Raw genomic sequence first — 11,055 nt, forward strand, 5'->3', positions numbered from 1 at the left:
CCGGAGGCGAACTTGGTGGTGATGTCCATCAGCTCGCTCGCCCTGGTGGGGGTCTTGCGACCCAGCTTGCTCACCAGGTCGCGGCAGGTGGTGCCAGCGAGGAACGCGCCGATGACATCCAAGTCGGTGATGTTGGGCAGCTCGGTGCGCTGCTTCGAGAATCGCCGGATGTAGTCCCGGAGAGACTCTCCCGGCTGCTGCCGGCAGCTTCGGAGGTCCTAGGAATTCCCGGGGCGCACGTACGTTCCCTGGAAATTGCCGGCGAAAGCTTGGACTAGGTCGTCCCAGTTGGAGATCTGCCCCGGAGGCAGGTGCTCCAACTAGGCGCGAGCGATGTCGGAGAGGAACAGGGGGAGGTTGCGGATGATGAGGTTGTCATCGTCCGTTCCACCCAGTTGGCAGGCCAGACGGTAGTCCGCGAGCCACAGTTCCGGTCTCGTCTCCCCCGAGTACTTTGTGATAGTAGTCGGGGGTCGGAACCGGGTCGGGAATGGCGCCCGTCGGATGGCCCGGCTGAAGGCCTGCGGACCGGGTGGTTCGGGCGAGGGACTCCGATCCTCCCCGCTGTCGTAGCGTCCCCCACGCCTGGGGTGGTAGCCTCGGCGCACCCTCTCGTCGAGGTGGGCCCGACGGTCGCGGTGATGGTGCTCGTTGCCGAGGCGACCCGGGGCCGCAGGCGCGGTGTTGCGCGTGCGCCCGGTGTAGACCGAGGTTTCCCGCATGAATCGGGAAGTCGCGGCATGAGGTTCCGAGGGGTTCCCCTGCCTTCGGGAGGCAGAGCTCTCGGCCCGTCGGACCGCGGCGCCTTCCAGGAGATTCTTGAGCTCCCCCTGGATTCGCCGCCCCTCGGTGGTTGATGGCTCCGGCATCGCGCGGAGAAGCATTGCTGCTGCAGCCAGGTTCTGGCCGACCCCACTAGATGCGGGTGGTGGCCTGACCCTGACGTCGTCGGCGACGCGGTGCTGGAAGCCCTGGGGTAGATGACGTATTTCTCCAGCCGGGGGTTGGCCCGCCCATGCCTGCCCGACGTCCCGGCGGATCGGCTCAAACGCTCCTGCTCCCTCGTCGAGCCTGGCCTGCACCCCGCGGATTTGCTCGAGCTGTGGGTCATGGCCCCCCGCCTGAACGGGGACCATAGCTAGCTCCCGTGGGATGTCAACGCGAGGCACTGGCCTAGGGAGATCGCCGTCCTCCGGCATGCCGAGATGGTTGCCTTCGGAGGGACCCCCTAGATCGACGTGGAAGCATTCGCGACTTGGGCCGCAGTCCTCGTCGCCGAGGCTACGACTACCGTCGGAATAGTCGGAGAGGCAGTAGTCACATGCGGTCATGAAGTCCCGCATGGCACTGGGGTTGCCAAGTCCAGAGAAATCCCAACAGAAGCTGGGCTCGTCGTCTTCCTCGGACCCGGAGGGCCCGTAGGTCGAGACGTCCGTCAGCCGGTCCCAAGGTGACCGCATACGAAACCCTGGAGGGTTTGGACATGCCTCTACGAGAGCGCCCGCCAAAGCGAAGTCGCTAGGCGGGTTGAGGCAGAATCCAAATGACGTGGGATGGGAATCGGTCGGTACCTTCTGGTCGACGAGCGGCGATAGAGTCACGTCGGGGACTGACTGCACCGTCGTCTCAGGTACGAGGGTGACGTCCAGCAAGCTTTTCGCGAGCGTGCTGGCGTCGTCCGCTTGCTCGGGATTGGCGTGCCGCGGGGAGACGACGCTCGTCTTCATCTCAAGCGCGAGGTCGATACCCGGTGCGCCCCCCGTTGGGGTGCCGGCGCTGTCGACTCGCTCGACAGCCGACGAGGCGCTGCCTCCTGCTTGGCCTTGGTTGCCCTGCCTTCCCCTCCGTCGGCGGGGAAGAGGGCGGGATGAGCTCGAAGGTTGTTCTTCCACCACGCGGGGAAGACGTCGTCGATTCCGCCGCCGGCGGGCGGGCTGTCGGCCACCATTGTCGTTGTCGCGCGGCGGTGGAAGGAGTATCATGTCGTAGCTGCCGTCGAGGGACATGAACTCAAGACTCCCGAAACGGAGCACCATCCCGGGTTGGAGAGGTTGCTGGAGACTGCCCATCTGGAGCTTAACGGGAAGCTGTTCGTCAACACGCAACAGGCCCCTACCTGGCGCGCCAACTGTCGGCGTTCCGAGACCGGGGGGTCCCTGAGCCGACGAGTGAATGTCGCCGCATGCCCCAGCCCAGATGGGTCGAGCGCAAGGGCGAGCGCGAAGGGGGGAAAGCGAGGCGGCTGGAGACCGACGTGAGAGAGGTGGGAATCCCGTGGCCTTCGTGTTCGTCCCGTGCCCAGGTCGGGTGCGCTTGCAGTAGGGGGTTACAAGCGTCCACGCGGGAGAGGGAGCGAGCGGCTCCAAGCGAGCGCCTGCCTCATCCTCGTCCCCGCGCGGCCAACCCTCTCTAAGAGGGCCCTGGTCCTTCCTTTTATAGGCGTAAGGAGAGGATCCAGGTGTACAATGGGGGGTGTAGCAGAGTGCTACGTGTCTAGCGGAGGAGAGCTAGCGCCCTAAGTACATGCCGTTGTGGCAGCCGGAGAGATTTTGGCATCCAGCTGGTGTGATGTCTTGGCCGTCGGAGGAGCGATGGAGCCTGGCGGAGGGACAGCTGTCAGAGCGGTTGAGTCCTTGCTGACGTCCTCTTGCTTCCGTAAGGGGGCTGAGAGCCGCCGTCGTCACAGAGTATGCGGGGCGCCATCATTGCCTATCTGGCGGAGCGAGCCAGATGGGACGCCGGTCTCGTTCCCTGCGGCCCGATCAGCTCGGGGTAGGGTGATGATGGCACCTCCTGTTGACGTGGCTGGTGTGCGCCCTAGGTTGGGCGATGTGGAAGCTCCTCCGAAGCCGAGGTCGAGTCTATCTTCCGTGGCCGAGGTCGAGTCCGAGCCCCTGGGTCGAGCGAGGCGGAGGCTGCCGGCTGAGGCCAGGGCGGAGTCCGAGCCCTGGGGTCGGGCGGAGCGGAGTTCGCCGTCTTCTGGGGCTGAGCCCAAGTCCGAGCCCTGGGTCGGGCGGAGCGGAGTTCGCCGTCTTCCGGGACTTAGCCCGAGTCCGAGCCCTGGGTCGGGCGGAGCGGAGTTCGCCGTCTTCCGGGGCTTAGCCCGAGTCCGAGCCCTGGGTCGGGCGGAGCGGAGTTCGCCGTCTTCCGGGACTAAGCCCGAGTCCGAGCCCTGGGTCGGGCGGAGCGGAGTTCACCGTCTTCCGGGACTTAGCCCGAGTCCGAGCCCTGGGTCGGGCGGAGCGGAGCTTCCTATGGTGCCTTCGGCCGGGCCTGACTGCCTGTCAGTCTCACTTTGTCAAGTGGCACCGCAGTCGGAGTGGCGCAGGCGGCGCTGTCCTTCTGTCAGGCCGGTCAGTGGAGCGGCGAAGTGACGGCGGTCACTTCGGCTCTGCCGGCTGGGGGGCGCGCGTCAGGATAAAGGTGTCAGGCCACCTTTGCATTAAATGCTCCTGCGATTTGGTCGGTCGGTGCGGCGATTTGGTCAGGGTTGCTTCTTGGCGAAGACATGGCCTCGGGCGAGCTGGAAATATGTTCGCCGCTGGAGGGGGGCCTCGGGCGAGACGGAAATCCTCCGGGGTCGGCTGCCCTTGTCTGAGGCTAGGCTCGGGCGTGGCGTGATCGAGTCCCTCGAATGGACTGATCCCTGACTTAATCGCACCCATCAGGCCTTTGCAGCTTTGTGCTGATGGGGGTTACCAGCTGAGAATTAGGAGCCTTGAGGGTACCCCTAATTATGGTCCCCGACAAATGATACGAAATTTAACTGGTCCTCAAGATGCAATGAAGCCTTCGAGCAGCTGAAGGTGTTACTGACCACTGCTCCGGTATTAGCTCAACCGGACATTGAAAAGCCTTTTGATGTGTATTGTGACGCATCAGGCAGTGGTTTAGGTTGTGTCTTGATGCAAGAAGGCCGAGTTATAGCGTATGCCTAAAGACAGTTGTGCCAGCATGAGGAACATTATCCAACTCATGATTTAGAATTAGTTGTTGTGGTTCATGCCCTGAAAATATGGCGTCATTATCTACTGGGGAATATATGTCATATCTATACAGATCATAAAATCTTGAAGTACATTTTTACCCAGTCAGAGTTAAATATGAGGCAGAGGAGATGGCTTGAGCTGATTAAGGATTATGAATTGGAAATTCACTATCACACAGGCAAGGCTAATGTAGTGGCAGATGCACTAAGTCGCAAGGCTTCCTGTCATTGTCTTACAATGAAGACTTCTGACATTACATTATGCCAAGAAATGGAGAAGTTAAACCTGGGGATAATTCAACATGGAACCTTAAATCACTTGAAGCTTGAGTCAGTTCTTCTGCAAAGGATAATTGATGCACAAAGAAGCGATGAGTGTATGAAACACATTCATGAGAAATAGAGGCCGGTAAGGCAAACTGTTTCAGAAAAGATGATCAAGGCGTTGTATGGTTTAACAACCGCATAGTTGTGCCCAAGAATGATGATGTCTGCCAGCAAATTTTAGATGAAGCACATCTTAGTCGCTATTCTATTCATCCCGGAAGCACTAAGATATATCATGATCTAAAGCAACATTATTGGTGGACAAAGATGAAGATTGAAATTGCACGCTATGTGGCGAGATGCGACCCTTGTAGACGTGTCAAAGCCATACATATGAAAACTGTTGGTCCATTGCAATCATTACCTATCCCAACTTGGAAATGGGAAGACATAAGCATGGACTTCATTGTGGGGTTACCCAGGACAACAAAAGGATTTGATTCTATTTGGGTTATAGTTGATCGACTTACCAAGATAGCCCATTTTCTGCCCATCAAGACAGATCATCCAGTTGTTGTCTATGCCCAGTTATATATTGCTCGTATTCTTAGTCTGCACGGTGTTCCGAAGACAATAGTTTTGGATCGTGGGCCGCAATTTGTAGCCAAGTTTTGGGAAGCATTGCATAAGTCCCTAGGTACCAAGTTGCTTCACATTTCGGCCTATCATCCTCAAACCAGTGGGCATACTGAGAGAGTAAATGAAATACTTGAAGACATGTTACGAGCATGCATTCTGGAATGCCCACAGAAATGGGATGACTGATTACCACTGGCAGAATTCTCATACAACAATAGTTATCAAGAAAGTATCAAGATGGCACCCTTTGAAGCCTTATATGGACGACGGTGCCGTACTCCATTGAATTGGTCTGAACCAGGAGAAAGATGGGTTTTCAGGCCTGATATGGTTAAAGACATGGAGGAAAAAGTTCAACGAATTATATATAATTTGAAAGAAGCACAAGATCGACAAAAGAGTTATGCAGACAAACGACGCAAACCCTTGTACTTTCAAGTTGAAGATTATGTCTACCTGAAAGTCTCACCAATGAAGGGTGTATGACGTTTTGGGGTAAAAGGGAAGCTTGCACCCCGGTACATTGGTCCTTTTCCTATTCTTGAACAATGTGGACCAGTGGCATATCGACTCCAATTACCCAAAACATTGTCTGTTGTGCACAATGTGTTCCATGCATGTCTCAAATGAAAAGGTGTCTTCGGGTTGCAGATCGAACCGTTGAAGTGACGGATGTTGCCTTAGAACTAGACTTGACATATTCAAAACAACCTATTCAAGTCTTGGATCAAAAGGATAGGATTATCCGAAGAACTCTCAAGTTTTATAAGATACAATGGAACCAACACACAGAAGATGAAGCTACTTGGGAAACCCAAGACTTTTTAGAAAAGAATTTCCCAGGCTTTTTAGCTTCATGTAAATTGTGAGATATATACAATTGTTGTAATAGAAGAATAGACCCCATACCACCCCTGCCTTGTACAAAAAATAAGGAAATAAAAATATGACGTGTTTCCTTTTCCATTACTTACCCTAGAACTTTTAAATCTCGGGATGAGATTCTTTTATGGGGGGGAAGGATGTAACACCCCTGGTGTTACTGTCACTAAAACTTGAGCATAACATCATGAGCATTAGCATATCATGTGTGTGTTACACTTAGAATGCATTCACTAGGCAAAAATTTCAAACAAGTTGTATTGATATGACTAGTCATGGGAGAAACCCTAGAGTAGGGTACTTAACCCAAAACCAGGCTTAGGAGTGTCAATAAAGCCAAAATGAGAGAAAACTTCAAAACTCATGAGAAATAATCATAAGATATCACATTTAATGGACTTAAGTGACATCGAAACCCTGGAAGTGCCAAAAACCCTAAAAGACCCCTGGAAAACCTAAGTTGAAACCCTAGGGGGTTATATGTAAATGTTACACACTTTTGGACCCAAGTGCAAAAACCAAGGTATTTGGGTACCTCAAATCATGTGTTTCTCATGTTTGAGGATTTGCAAACCAAATGATAAAGTTTGGACCTATTTGCAAAAAGGACACCCAATGTACCTCATACCCTCATATGCCTAAGTATAAAAACCAATTGAATGAGGCTGGCTTTGGAGCTCTACATCTTTGGATTCTTGAAGTTTTTGTTAAGGGTCAACACATAAAACTGGTAGAGCTACTATAGGAGTACAAATTTGATTCAGTAGTTAAGCCTTGGTATTATACAAAATTAGGAGTTAAATGGGTCAGAAGTTTGGCTATCAGGCTGAGAATCTATATGGTTCAGAAAAACCAGTGGTACAAGGCCAACTTCAGGATCAGGTGGAGCTCGATTTAATGGGTAATTGGCTAAGACCTTTGTAGCAAAATTAAAATCTGATAATAGGGTAGTAACTTTGGTACATTCATCCTCTCTGGTTGTTGTATAAAAATTAAAGAAACGACAGCCCAAAGTTGCTCTGTCAGAACTATGTTGAGCCACTGAAACTTAGTTCTATAACAGGAATGGTCACAGTGGAACGGGGCTGAATTGGAAGCGCCATATCTTTGATTCCATTCGATTTTGGCCCAAGGATCCTATAGTAAGTTTGATGACCGATGTTCAGTAAACAATTTTTATTAATAGAGGTCACCTTGTTCTTAACACAAATCAAAAGAAAAGGAGGGTGAAAGGAGGCCTGTTCAGAAAAGTGCTGAAGATTAGGACACCGAAATATCTAAAAAAGCGAGGATAAAGATCAGGGGCACTGTAGAATCGGATGTGTTTGAGTGATTTGGGGTAAGAATCAACCGCGGGGAGGTAGCTTCGGACGTGTCGCAATCCCGGGGACCTAGCCTGAGCCTAGCCGGAGATAATTCACCGGCGGCCATCGTGGCTCAGTCATTTCCGCCACCATGTCACTCATGCCTCGCCCCTCCCTCACTGTGTCTTTTCTTTACGTGGTAACCATGCGCGAACGATGTAATCCGCGGTCGTGGATTGCTAGCCAGACCACCGCGCCTTTAAATAGCCCCGCCACCCACTGCGAGGTATTCACATCTTCACCAGTGAGCTCGGTTGAAGCACAAATTCACGGAATCATCTCCACCTCTCCCAAAATTGGTAGTGCACGGTGAATCCATAGTCCTTTGCGACCGTGTAGCCCCAACCTCACCTCCTAATTCCACCAAGACCCGTCACGACACCGTTTTCCCCTTTTTAGTCACCGGCGAGTGAAAATCCTCCACGCCCCGTGGCCAGCCGCTCCCAGGTCTGCTCCTGCTCTTCTTAATCGTGTTTTAGCAGCCATATACGCTCGTGATACTCATCGGCTCAACTCTCTATACTTGGCCACGCTCAATTACCCAGAACACATAAATTTGTGTTGGTATTCCCCGCCACCGTGGTCGGGCTAAGCCAGGGCCATAACCACCCAATTGAAGCTCGTTCTTGGGTTGTCTCGAGTCCGTAATGCTTGCCCAATAATTAATTTGGGCAGCCACAACCAATTTTGGTCGTTTCGAGCAGCAGAGGGGTCGACGGTGAGCGCACCGTAGTCTTGGATCAATTTGGAGAAGAAACAAAAAACGGGGGACCTCTGTGTTGTCAGTGAGACATTGAATAGTGGCTAAGGGCTCTCCATCAATTATTTGATTTATCAGGGGCCTTTTCGCAAGACCGGCAGCTTGGGCGTGGGCGAGCGCGGGTTTTTCCCTTCTGCAGGCCGATTGGGCTGAATTCAGCCCAACACTGTTCATAATTTTTCTTTTTCTTTTTCTGCCAGGGTTGGGGAGTTTCTTGAAAATTGTACAAAAATGGTAAAAATTCAACACCAATTTCGCTAGGTTCTTAATTTTATATAGTATTTAATAAAAATAGTAGTAGGATTTTTAGTCCAAATAGGGAATTATGGAGTATTTAAAATAGCCAAAACCTATATTCCTGAAATTTTAGAAATTGATCAATAACTCCAAAAATCACTAAACTTTTTGGATAAACTTTAAATGTTAGAAGCCTTGAGTAAAGTTTAGAATGATTTGAACAATGTTTGGTGCCTAAACCCCAAAACCCTAATCTTTAGTAATGCCTGCCCTTTGAACTACACCACTTATTCCAAAAACCCTAGTTTCCTGGAGTCCCGTGAAGGAAAATTGTATTCAAGAGCTAAGATAATATACTTTTATTATCTTTGCATTTTCATAAGCATTACATGAGCATTCATGGTTATATATGTGATATATAGAAAACGAAGAAGAAGTAGAAGTTGAAGAAGCAAGAGCTACACCACCACCACCTGAAGACCCACCGGCCGGGAACTGCTTTTATTTTGACATTTGTGGAGCAGAGCCTGACTCCCCTATAACACAAGGCAAGCCCCGGTGCATTTGCCACCTCCTTGCTATTTTAAAATCTTTCTCACTTGCTTGATGCATTAGGTGATAGGAGTTGTGTGCTAAACAAATTGCTGCATTTCCTTCCTTGAGAATTTGATTACCTTTCCTTGATCCCCTGTTTTATAAAAAGATTTTTCTTATACTTAGCCTCGCTCTAGAATAACAAAATGTTTTGTTTTAAAACAAAAGATGATGCTTCAAGTGGGATGGGATGTTTTTAAAATAAAACTTGATGGTGGATCCATCATGGCCGTGATTGGTTCAACATCGGACAAGATGTACGTCTGTTAGGTACCAAACTTTGGGTTGAAAATAATAAAGCTGAGACCGGGTGGTTGACTTGCACGAGAAGGGAGTCTCGGTGTAGTGTCTCCGTCTGAGTCAATTAAGGACCTTGTCGATGTAGGCCTGCTGACCAAGGACCCTTTAACTGGTCACATGCCTTGTCATGGGTAATCTTTGCCTCGGGCAGACTAATACCAGAATAAGATAACATGCAATGGGAGTGGAGAGATGGCGAGAGTAGCGTGTACCATCTGTGGCAAGAGGCTGGACGGTGGTGTATCTGTGCTCTCGGTTGGCGTGAACCTGATATGGTCTTAAGAACCCCGGTGGCGAGTTGACATATGCAAGGGTTAAGTGCTACATATGTCGTGTGATTGGAGATCCCCAGCTGGGTATTAATCGATTCGGATCGCCGTTACTTGTCGGACATCAAGACTTGGTCACTGACTTACACGTAGCATTCCAGTGAATAAGAAGGGTTGATAAGAAAATGGCTAATATAGGCCAAGTGCTTGAACTAGGGTAGAAAGAACTCTAGATTCAGGTAATGACTTAACTTGCTAATAAAACTGGATTTTAAGGATCCACTATTAGTAAGCATTTTTGCAAACAGAGTCTTGATTATTGATTAAACCTTACCTTGACTTCCTCAAGCCAACATATCCTTGAGAGTCTTTTATTTTGACGGGTAAGACTTGCGAAAGTACACTTCATACTCAGGGTTTTCGAACCCATGTTGTTGTAGGTGAGGAAGCTACAAATTTTTGTTGCTTTTGTTCCAAGGTGGTGCCTAAGGAAGAAAACCAGGATTGAAGCTTCGGGAGGAAGTGTCCTCCTTTAAAAACTTTTTACTGTTAATCGGGAGGGGTTTTTGCCTCCCAGGGTTGTAATAATATTACTCCAGCACTCTTATATTTTACTAGTCTGTAATAATAATACTCTTTCCATACTTTAATGTAAAATAAGTTGCTGTAACTGCTTCTGCATACTCGTATCTCCGATGTGTTGTAATATCTGTGTGACGGGTGAAACGCTCTTGGGCAAGGTAAAGAATTCAGATACCGAACTGGTCAAGTGATCAGGTGCACCTGCAGGGTTGTCCGAGGTCCGATGGACAAGGACAACTGTAGGTGGGCCTAATGACTTGGGAGGTTCTGTCACAATAAGGTACTCTGAAGCTAACTACGAACCAAAAAATGACCTTGTAAAATGTTAAACTATCACTGGAATTCTATATTAGTTTTACCATAGACACCTTGATTCCGCTTTGTTTTGAAGAACTAAGAGCAGATGAACACCCTACACTTGAATGAACAGAGTATATGTTTCTAAACAATAATTGAAAGCATGGCTGCCCAAATGAAAAACATAACCCTTTTGTATTGATGAACAACAAACACACTAAATCACACCATCGACCAAAAAAATGAAAGGACCAGGACCTACTAACTGAACAAGAGACTAAGGGATAGACCCTTTTTCTATTGATGAACAACAAGCACACTAAATTGAAAGCATGACTGCTCGAATTAAAAACAGAATATTTTGTTATCATCACTCATAATCCAATAACCCATCGACCCTTTCTATTTATGTGGGAACCAAAAAACAACAATGCATCACTTCAAAGAATGATCAAAGCTGAGCTATAAGAAAAATAAAAACAGAATAGATAGCATTCGTCACAACTGAGTATTCGGACAGTTTGTTCCTTTGCGTAAAAAATAAACAAAAAACATTGTTGTTTGTTCCTTTACTCAATGACATGCTATACTAAATTGCTATCCTAAAATCACTCAACAATCATTATAAACAGAAGAGCCACATTCCATAAATGAAACTTTACATGAATGATTTTAGCATGTGTACCATCGAGAGGGAAGATAGTGTTAAACTGCTTGGTACTTACTGGGTCTATATGCTCACAGATGAAATTGACCAACTGCTGGCTTGACATGCAGTCCCTAATAACCCAGAGGATATTGCTGTTACTTCTGACAAAAGCAATAATCATGTTGAAGCCAGAACCTTGTTAACAGAGAGAAATTTACCAGATGCCA

The sequence above is a fragment of the Zea mays genome, chromosome 2 (genome assembly GCF_902167145.1).
Source record: "Zea mays cultivar B73 chromosome 2, Zm-B73-REFERENCE-NAM-5.0, whole genome shotgun sequence".
NCBI classification, from domain to species: Eukaryota; Viridiplantae; Streptophyta; class Magnoliopsida; order Poales; family Poaceae; genus Zea; species Zea mays.